Below are 10,877 nucleotides of genomic sequence, written 5' to 3'. Positions count from 1 at the left end.
TAATAGGGGAAGTGTTCAGTTCTTATTTAATATAAGTCAGGGTTAACACACTTTGTAAGCCAGAACAAGTGTTTATTCATTGATGAATGAGTTCACATGCAACTAGATAGGAAAGTGAAAGTAACCACAAGAAACCACAATGTCTGGGGCTAATGCTTAATGTTATACCACAGGAAGGACTGTCATTCAGTGGTAAAGCACATGTTGGGTAAGCAAAGGGTACCAGGTTCGATTCTCTACATCTCCAGGTATGGCTGGGAGAGAACCCTGCCTGAAACCTTGGAGAGCCACAACCAGTTAAGTGTCCAGTGGTTTGATTCAATATGAAGCAGCTTCCTTTGCTCCTAAGCGTTTGAGATATATTCTTTGCTGAGGCTATGGGTGTTTCCAATTAAAATAAAGCGACTGAAGCTGCTCATCATCAAAGTACCCCCTCTCTCCTTGTTGCCATATTGATTAGACTGATACCGATCATAGTTAGGTAATAGGTCTTTTAAGTTGCAGGAATGCCCCCCCCCCCCCAATTACAAGGCTTCCATTTTGGTTTATCGGCATCTTAATTCCCAGAGTGTAGGGGTAATGAAAAACAGGATAATGTTTGTATGACAACGATGATGTCACTTTCCTCACAAAAATGACCTGAAGCAATTTACCAAAAAAACAAACAAAAACAAAACAGCACCAAGTAGAGCAACCAATAAAAAACTAACCTAACCTAACTTAAGGTAGAGCAGGTCTAGGTATTTTGTGGCTCTCCAACTCCCTGAAAGTCCAGGCAGCAGGGCTGATGGTCAGGGATGATAAGAGTTGTAGGCCAGCAACACCTGGAGGCCACCAGGTTCCTCTGCTTTAGCAAGTGATCTAGGATTGAAGCTCACCTTCAAGGTGCATTGAGCCATTCCATTCCCAGCCTGTGCTGCAGCAACCCTGGGGTCTCCCTTTGCAGATGAGGCTCTGTGATCCAAAGGGTGTGGTCTGAAGGCAAATGAAACCAGCACCTAGCTAAAGTTAAATGAGGACCTGGGTCTGGTCAGTTTCTGGGTGGGAGACCACCTGCAACTACCTGTACGGTTCCATAATGGAAGAAAGGCAGGATAACAATGTAAGCAAATGAGTAAACAAACCCAGTCTGTCCCTCTGTTGGATTTGAAATCGCTTTTATATGTGGAATTGTTTTTATTTATTTTTTATTCCTGTGTCCCCCCCCATGAAATCACTTCAAGATGTTTTATGGGAAGTGATTCATAAATTGGATCAAATATATAATGGCCCTAATGACCCTGTCTCTGATAATATCCCTTCTGAGACAGGCTCTAGGAGATCAAGGAATTTGACACTAATATTACTAATGTTAAAGTCCTTGTTATTGATCAGGACTGCTTGTTTGATTCTCAGATTAAGCCTTGTTTGATTAATCAGATTAATTAAACCTATCAGATTAATCGGCATTCATTAATCTAAGCAGATTCTGGCACAGGAAATAATCACTTCATTCACCCTCCCTACACTTGTACAGTCATAGCAAATATAATGTGAGATCGAATTCTGCTGATGGAACTCTTACACCACAGTGGGAAACAAGGATCCGTCCCTAAGTCTAGGGAAATGCATTGCTTTTTTCTGGCACACCATGAGTTTTAACTTTTTACCGATATCCTTATCTGTTTCCGTGTGGGACATGCATTATGTACTAAATCCCATTTAATTTTAAACTGTGTCTAGCCTTCAGCAGTTTTGCATAGTTATGAATTTTATGTAACTGCAACAGATATTCTGTTTTTCATATATTCCCGTCAGCAAATCTAATGGGTGAAGCTTCTGTGTACTGCAGCCAGTCGCAAGATTTGTAATGGAGAAATGAAAAGACACATGACTGGCACACAAATTTTGCTAGCTAACTGAAAATCTGAAAAGACAAGGAGGTATTCACCGAGAAGAGAAGAGGTTTGCAGTTTCTTGATTGCTTCTTGTAAATTACTAGGTGATGAAGGTCAATAGTCACTGTCATTAATAAGGGAACTTGGTTGGTTGCTGAGCTGGGAGTTAGGGAACAGCAAAAGCAGAACCTTCTTTGCTTAATTAATTTTTATTGGTAAGCCACTATTCAGCTCATATACTTAGTATTACCTTTTCCTCCCCCCCCCCCAAGAGCTGTGATCCAAGGCTACACAATCATGATGGAATAACCCCTCCAAAATGACTAACTCATGGATCATAATTGACTGAAGTAGGAGGTCTCCAAACATCACACAATTGGGCCCAGAAGCTAAATTACTCCAGGAATATCATACACAATCTCTCTGTTCCAGCAACCTTTACATCTTCCAGGCAGTATACATTCTGAATATTTGGAGGGGGTTGTGCCCAGAGGCCCCACCCACTCTCAGCAGCTGTAGAGTCCATGCAATCCACAATCCTAAGCAATCAGGGTTGATACCCACATGGGGGACCTAAGTACACACACAGAACCTCTTTCAGGACCTCAGCTGAATAGCAGAGGTTGTGGGTGGTGCTACTAGGCATGAGCCCACTGTCCCTCTACATATTTAGTCTACATGTGGTGGGAGGCATGAAAGGGGCTTATCATTCCCAATCTCACTAGCCAGGTTTCTATCTGTACCAGTGGCAGTTCAGCCATCCACCAGCCTTGCTTACCATTTTGCTGGGTGCAATCAAAGGAAAGGCTGAATGGGGGTTCATTAAAGAAGAAGAAGAAGAAGAGTTTGGATTTGATATCCCGCTTTATCACTACCCTAAGGAGTCTCAAAGTGGCTCACAATCTCCTTCCCCTTCCTCCCCCACAACAGACACCCTGTGAGGTGAGTGGGGCTGAGAGACTTCAAAGAAGTGTGACTAGCCCAAGGTCACCCAGCAGCTGCATGTGGAGGAGTGGGGACACGAACCCGGTTCACCAGATTACGAGTCTACCACTCCTAATCACTACACCACACTGGCTCTCAGTATAGTATATGATGGGGAGCTATGGTTAATAATCCCCAGAACAGAGCTTTCCAAACTCTGTGTCTCGACACATTACTGTGTCGGTTGCAGGGTGTAGGTGTGTCGTGTGAATGCCCCCTGCGCTACACCCGGAGCTGGGAAGGGGTTAGTTTAACCTCTGGTTTGCTAATAAAACTGTGTCGTGAAATGATGCATGTCTAAAACGTGTGTCCCCAACATGAAACGTTTGGAAAGCTCTGCCCATGAAAGTTGAATTAGAGCTGAACGACTTCTGCACTAGGCAGCAATGTTTTGGGACACTTCAGATAGGAATGGCTATGACTGAGTAATGGTTAGGGGATAGGGAGAAAGAACCAGAGATCACAGCATGGTTTTCATGATGGAGATTGGGGAGCAGCTAGGTTCTAAGTGGGACCTCAAAAGAATGACCTCATTTACCTTTATAAGGGGACAGGAATGAGCACGAAAGTGGGCACTTACACATTACCTCTTCGGCACACTGTTCCGGTGCAAACTATTGGTGGGCAATTTCAAGCCTGCTGCTTCCCTTTCTTGTGGCTTTTAAGCTTTAAACCAAGCAGCCTTTCAAATTTGAGGACTCCTTCAAACAGAGGAGTGTCCTTCCATAGCCCTTCAAATAGAGATCTCTCTGCTGTAAAGTAGGACGCGTGACCCATCCTTATTGGGACATCAATGCATCAAGTAAGGCTGGTCATGTTCAATGTCTGGGGGGAAAATACATTTGCTTTTCAGCCAGGACAAAGAGTTCTAAATTCTAAAAAACCTGCCAGAAACTTGCATGATTTTAAGCCTAGAGTTTATGCATTGATGCAGTTGTCATGACAGTTAGGGATGGGATGAGAACCGAAATAAGGGATGCTCATCTATTTGAGTTGCCCCATGGAAAACACAACTCAGCAGGGCACAGTGAGCAGGCTACCCATCTGGATTCTGCTCATGCCACACTGCACTCTGCCACCTGCCCTTTGGGGACGTGATATCAGGCAGTGGAGGACTGACAAAGACAGGATTGTTGATGTTTAGTCGTTTAGTCGTGTCCAACTCTTCGTGACCCCATGGACCAGAGCACGCCAGGCACTTCTGTCTTCCACTGCCTCCTGCAGTTTGGTCAAACTCATGCCTGGTAGCTTCAAGAACACAATCCTACAATCTCGTCCTCTGTCGTCTCCTTCTCCTTGTGCCCTCAATCTTTCCCAACATCAGAGTCTTTTCCAGGGAGTCTTCTCTTCTCATGAGGTGGCCAAAGTATTGGAGCCTCAGCTTCACGATCTGTCCTTCCAGTGAGCAAAGACAGGATATTTCTCCTTTATATCAAATCAAATCCTTTGGGAAATAATGATCACAGCGTTTTCTACCACCCCAAGAGAAATGATGTTCAGAGCATCATTGGCAGCCTATGAGAGAGCAGAAGTCTTCATTGGACCCCTCAGCCACTAGTGCTGTCAGCTGATTGGTGGCTACAGCAAGCCCATTTGAAGATGTGCAATCAGCCAAGGACTTTACTAACTGCCCCATCCCACGCAATACCCTGCTTTCAGGTCACCAGCACCTCTCAAAGGGCTAAAATGATTTTGGAGAAAGCACCAAGCTTCTCACCTATCCTGGATAACATTTGCAATATTGCCTATAATTTGAACATCCTAAAACATTGGCATTACATAAGAAGGGCTGTTGTCCAGCGTTTTTCTTATATAAATTGTCCCCAGCATCTTCAGTTAATACAGCTAATGGATTTTGTGGATTGGACAAGGAAGGTATCAACAATGGTTTTCTAGAGATTTCTAGAATAATAAGCAAATATGGGTTGCAGCAATTCTTTCCCTATGTTGCAAAAACAAGAGAGGGAAAGATACAAATTCTTCATATTGCTTGCTGGTTTGCTTGTTCTCTTTGTCTGTTGTGTCCTGTTTTGAGTGACCCTGCCCCCCTGGCATGTGTTGTAAGTGTTGGAGGTTTTTTTGTATTTTGTTAAAAGGATAAAAGATATTAGATTTTATAAAAGGAGAATTCTCTGGATGCCTAGAGCTAAGTTTGGGACAAGGACTCTGGTGAAGGAGCCCCAACAGAGATTTGAAATCACAAAACAAAGTAAAGCCAACCTTTAAAATAACCTCTTCTAAGTTGCTTCCAACCATCTCCACTTCCCTTAGCATAGAAAGAGACCACATGTTTGGTAAGTTAAAAATGATTTACTTATGAACCATTCAACTGTCAGATTCATGTGCTTTTCCATACAGCAGAAAGAGGTTCCAAAATAGTGAATGTTTCAAAATTATTTGTATAGAAACATAGAGAGGTTCACTTAAGCCATACATTTCCTTATTTGCTGGGTTCACATGATGGAAGTGAGCAGTGCCTTTTGCGGTGCCACAGGGGTATGCATACCCCTAAACATTTTGTGAATCTAAGTTTGGCTTCATTGAGGTACAGTATTTCAATATGAGTAGGAAAATGAGAGTACCCGTAAACGGGGTTTTTTTAAAAAAGGAAAAAAAGCACTGGTAGTAAGAGAACAAAGAGTTTGGTAACCCTTTCTCCTAAGGTGAGGGGGAATGACCTATCTGAGGCTGTCAGGACAGCTTACTCTGTGATCTTAACCCCTCCATGCATTAACTCTTTCATGCATTAATTAGACTTAAGCACGTTGATTATATGAGGCTGATTTATCCTACTAATTTACTGATAGGTAAGTTTTGATATTGCTTTGGTCTAAATGAGATATTATAAAAGCTTACTGGATAATCATGAGAAATTTAAGGGCCATAGCCGTTGTTAGTCATATCCAAGCAAGGCCCACTTTGTCTGATATCATCCTAAGACTGAGATCAAATAGTGATATACAGTATTAGCCATATTAATACAGTGGTACCTCGCAAGACGAATGCCTCGCAAGACGAAAAACTCGCGAGACGAAAGAGTTTTTTGTTTTTTGAGTTGCTTCGCAAGACGAATTTCCCTACGGGCTTGCTTCGCAAGACGAAACGTCTTGCGCCTTTTTCTTAAAACCGTCAATGCATTTCTATGGGAAACCGTCAATGCATTTCCTATAGGAAACTGTGCTTCGCAAGACGAAAAATTCACAAGACGAAAAAGCTCGCAGAATGAATTAATTTCGTCTTGCGAGGCACCACTGTATAAGACTTGCTTGAATCTAAAATGTTTTATGTTTAATGGGTTTTAAGGTTTCTAAGATACTAATGTTGTCATTTTTAATATGTTTAGGTATTGTTTATGATGTGACTGTGTCATTGTGATGTATTATTGATTATCTGCAGAATAAATCCATATTTTAAAATGCATCGAAAGGGCTGGGGGAAAGGCCTTCAGTCTGTCCTACGGAGAAGCACTGGGCTAAGTAAACCAATGGTTTGATTCAGTATAAAGCGGCTTAACCATTCCTGGGACAAACACGTAAATCTGCTGTAATTCACAGTCCTTACTGTGGCCATGATTTGGGCATCTAGAAATCAAATATTTATTTAGCTTCACTGTAATCGCCTTCCCTTGGAGAAATTGTTTCAACATGGAGAAACAGTTTTGGAACTTGCTTCCATTTTAAGCTGAGATAGGGAAGGGGAAAAAAAAGAATTTCCATAAATCCACCCGTATAATTTCCATAAGACAGAGCTGCTGACAGGGAAGGTGAAATTTCTTTTTCTCTATCAAACAGGCTGAACTTCATTTGCCTTCCCTGCCTTGTTATGTCTCCTTATCCCCACAGCAGATTATTTTAAAACAGTGTTTGAAAAGTCACCTTTGGGAACAGACAAATTATCCATTCTGTTATGTCATGTTCTCAAGGAGACTCCGCTACAGCACTTCATTTGGGCAAGAGAAGAAGCCCTGTGCCAAAATAAATGGTCTGTTATTTACAGACATATTTCCCTAGTGCTCCTCAAAGGGCTCATTGAAGCTGAAATTCCATCTGTCCCAGAGGTTGCAAAGGTGCAGCATCCCATTTGCAGAATGACGCAGATGAGTATTAAAGTAACAGCCTGCATATCATTATATATAATTGTTAACTATAATTATAATACTTTATTTCTCTATCTCTCCAAATTGCCACCTGCTATAATTTTTATTCTGGCACAATTTTAGTCATTTTAGAGGTGTAGATCACCTGTGCAGAATAATGCATATGCCTGCGGCGGCGGGGGGGGGGGGGGCTGGGGAACCACCCCAGGAATACTGTAATAATGGTTGCCCATTCAGTACACTCATATTGGGAAGTCACCCCTGCCTGCATAAGCTAGTGTGAATTGCTGTAAAAATGGCTTCCAGGCACTTACAGCTGGGTGTGCTTTTAAAAGAAGAAGCTGCAGAAGGAAATTATTATACAGTGGTACCTCGGGTTACAGGCACTTCAGGTTACAGACTCCGCTAATCCAGAAATAGTACCTCAGGTTAAGAACTTTGCTTCAGAACAGAAATCACGTGGTGGCAGACCGGCGGCAGTGGGAGGCCCCATTAGCTAAAGTGGTACCTCAGCTTAAGAACAGTTTCAGATTAAGAATGGACCTCCAGAATGAATTAAGTTCTAAACCCTAGGTACCGCTGTATAAAATATTATGGGACAAACAGCTCCACATCAATTTCGGAATTGTCTGAAACCTCCAGCGGTGAGGAACCTTTTTGTGCCGAGGGTTGCAGTCATTGGAGACCTTCTAGTGGTTCCACACCAGCGGTGGGTGGGACCAGAGGCAAAAGTGGGTACTATAACCCATGCAAATTTTATCTTTGCACAATAGTTGACATTCCAGTCCAAGGTTTCAGCATGCACACCCACACAGCCCTCTTCATTCTCCATCCAGGTGTGCAAGAGCCATTGTGACAGTTCAGTGACATGTTCCAGCCAGGCCAAAGGCCTTGAAGATTGCAGAGCAGGGCTGGTAAGAGATGGGCTTTGGGAGTGGACGAGTGGCCTTGGGAGGAGGCAGGGCTGGGGAGTCCTGAGGTGTCAAACAGAGAGGCCTGGAGAGCTACGGTTATTGCGTGGGCCTGAGGTTCCCCAACACACTATGCATTTAAGGCACTATGATGTCATGTGAAACTGTCATGGCTTCCCCCAGAGAATCCTGGGAGCTGTAGCTTGCTAATGATGCTGAGGGTTGCTAGGAGGCCCCTATTCCCTTCCCAGAGCTAGAATTATCAGGTTTAACAACCAGTTTGGTTTAACAATCTTTCTTCACAGAAAACTTCTGGAATTGGAGCTCTGTGAGGGGAATAGAGGTATCCTAAAAACTCTTAGCAAACTAAAGCTCCCACAATTCATTGGGGGAGCCATGACTGTTTAAAGTGGTACCACAGTGCTTTAAATGTGTGGTGTGGATATGGCAAGTCAGTCAGTTGCTAGGCAACCTTTGGAGCTCGCAGCATAAAATTATCAGCATCCAGTTGCCCTTCAGTGTTACAAGCTACTTTAGTTACTAGCATGCTGGTTAACTGATGCTTGTGCCTACTCAGGGCTGTTTGATATTTGGCGCTAGGTCAGGTTTGTATCATAGAGGAAGGGAAGCTTTAACCTTTTGCCCCTGCCACAAACTGAATCAAATTTTTCTCCCCCCCCACCTGTTATTTGCAAGTTAGATACATCCCTTAATATACAAACTATTCCTAACTGCAAAATGGCTACCCATTCTTTCTCTGCATACATGGATTCATGTTATTTTTGGACAGAGTCTTCCACTTTCTCCCCCACTGTACCCTCCCCACATCTTGAGCAAGCTCCATCCTGTCCATCTATGTAAATCTTACCGCAGGAATCTCAACCATTTCTGTCTCTCTTCTGCATTTGTTAATTAAATCGCTCAGTCTTTTCTTGTCTTTTTCTTTTTTCATTCCCCCCCGCCAGTTTTAAGCGCTGCTGTGTGTGAGGCCCTTGTTGTCAAATGTAGAGAAAGAGGAGGGACGGGTAAATGTGGAGAGCTGGGATAAATGCAGACCCCTTTTGTGGCTTTTAATGCTCTGCACAAATAACTGCAAAATGTGTCCATGGGACTAACACAAGGCAAGCTTTCAACATAAAGATTCTTCCCCCCTCACACAACAGCAGTGATTTGTGAAATCATCTGTCATGTGGAATCGTCAATGTGCATGGTGTGTAACAGAATACAAGAGGAGAGGCCCCTACTCCAAGGAGCTTACAGTATGGCATTTGATGCTTGGGAAACAATAGAAGGCGGGGAGGTAAGTGGACACGAGGCAAAGGGGAAAGCAATAGGCAGTTGTTTCAGCTCTGTGTTCTCGGGTTTACTTCAGGCTGCAATTCAGCAAGGCATGCCTGCACACTTTGTGCTTCTGAGCAGAGCAGTCCTAACGTTCTGCTGCCACCACTGAGACTCTGAGGAGTGGCTGAGATGCCACCACAGCCGCAGCCCAGCTGCTCATGGAGGCAGCAGGAGTAGGTGGGTGGGTGGGGCAGGTAGATAGCACTAGGTTTCAGGCTGGGCCCAGATCAGGCCCTCTGTCTGCCAGCGGTGGCACTGAGAACAGCTTGGGATCCAGTGGATCCCAGGCCAGCTCAGCCCTGCTGTTGGGTTGCCCTGTTGTAGGGACCAAGCAGCCTCCACTGGTAGGGATACCACTTTTGTTGGGTGGGAGACTGCAGTCGAGGCTCCCGCTTGCCTGTCTGGTGGCAGGCCAGGTGACCTGGCTGGAGAGAGCAGAGAGATGGGTACCTTCGTTCAATCCAAAACCCTGACGACCTTGTTTAAGGGGGGACTGGATTGCAGCTAGGCAGTGAGCAGTACTCTGATTGAGATGCATCCTAACAAGGCTTCTGTATCAAAGAAATAAATACCTAATGATTTCAGGCTGCACATATAAGCAACTATGATATTAGTCATCCCTTTGCTTTTTGGAAATGTGTTTGCAGATCATTACACCCAACTGAAACACCAAAATGTGAATAAGGCAGGCTCATTTATGAGGTTCCTACTACTCTGCGGGAACAAATAGACAGCTTAAACTAACAGAAGACATGGAGAAGGATGAAGAAGCACATCCTGGTACTGTTCTATCTTCACATCTGGAAGACAAAGTGTTTATCATCATTATAGTCAGAAAATTCCACAGCTTAACATCTCAAGACCGGCATTCTTGTGCCTTGGGCAATCTCTGTTCTTTCATTGGAAAAGTGAGAGAAACATGAAGAACTACAGTGGAAAACTTGACTGCCTAGAAGCAAATGTCTCAAAGACCATCAAGCCACCGCCAAGGTCTCTGTTTCTGCAGGAGAGCCACCTTGCATACCCTGACGGTGTTATCCCCATGGCTTTTAATTTTCCACTTTGGATGACTTGATTAATCTCTCAGCTGGTCATCCTTGGACACAAACTGTGCAGAGATCAGCAAAGATTGTCTTAGTCTGTTAATACTGAAACATTTCTAGATATTAATTATGCTCCTCAGAACCAGCTCTGCTGGACTCCAAAAGCTCACCCTACTGCTTTTCAGCCTCTTCTCTTTTCTTTTCTTTTCTTTTCTTTTCTTTTCTTTTCTTTTCTTTCTTTTCTTCCTTTCCCTTCCTCCCTTATTTCTTAAGTTACCCCCTCAGGAAGTTAATAAACAATTCTATTTGGAAAGAATTGTCCGATATTTTCAGAAGTCAAGCCATCCAGTTTTTCCCCACTAAGGCAAAGCCTGCAGATGCCAAGTAGATGAAACCTCCACTTTTGAAAGGAATGCAGAACAGGGAAGAATAAAAATGCAAGACATAACAAGCAAAGCACAGTTGCTGGTTCCCTTGATGCAGTTCCTTCAGCTCCTACCAGGAGTAACATGGATGCAGTCAATACCATACAAGAGGAACTTCCAAACTGTGGCTAGCAAGGCATGAACCCAGCAAGCTCCATGGCCGAGTGTGGATTTCAACTCTGGTCTCCCAAATCCTAGTC

General features: G+C 43.6%; 1 long non-coding RNA gene across 1 annotated transcript; it reads left to right on the top strand.

Annotated features, from left to right (window-relative positions):
* Nucleotides 1-8,131: 8,131 nt before the first annotated feature.
* On the top strand, nucleotides 8,132-10,642 carry LOC310683733. Its single transcript, XR_014514510.1, has 3 exons — nucleotides 8,132-8,211; nucleotides 9,032-9,168; nucleotides 9,857-10,642. It is a non-coding gene; the product is annotated as an uncharacterized lncRNA (long non-coding RNA).
* The last annotated feature ends 235 nt before the right edge of the window (nucleotides 10,643-10,877 follow it).

Source organism: Podarcis tiliguerta, assembly GCF_965153285.1.
Source record: "Podarcis tiliguerta genome assembly, chromosome: 1".
NCBI classification, from domain to species: domain Eukaryota; kingdom Metazoa; phylum Chordata; class Lepidosauria; order Squamata; family Lacertidae; genus Podarcis; species Podarcis tiliguerta.
The sequence above is the reverse complement of the archived record's forward strand: the minus strand, read 5'-3'. Positions and strand labels throughout refer to the sequence as shown.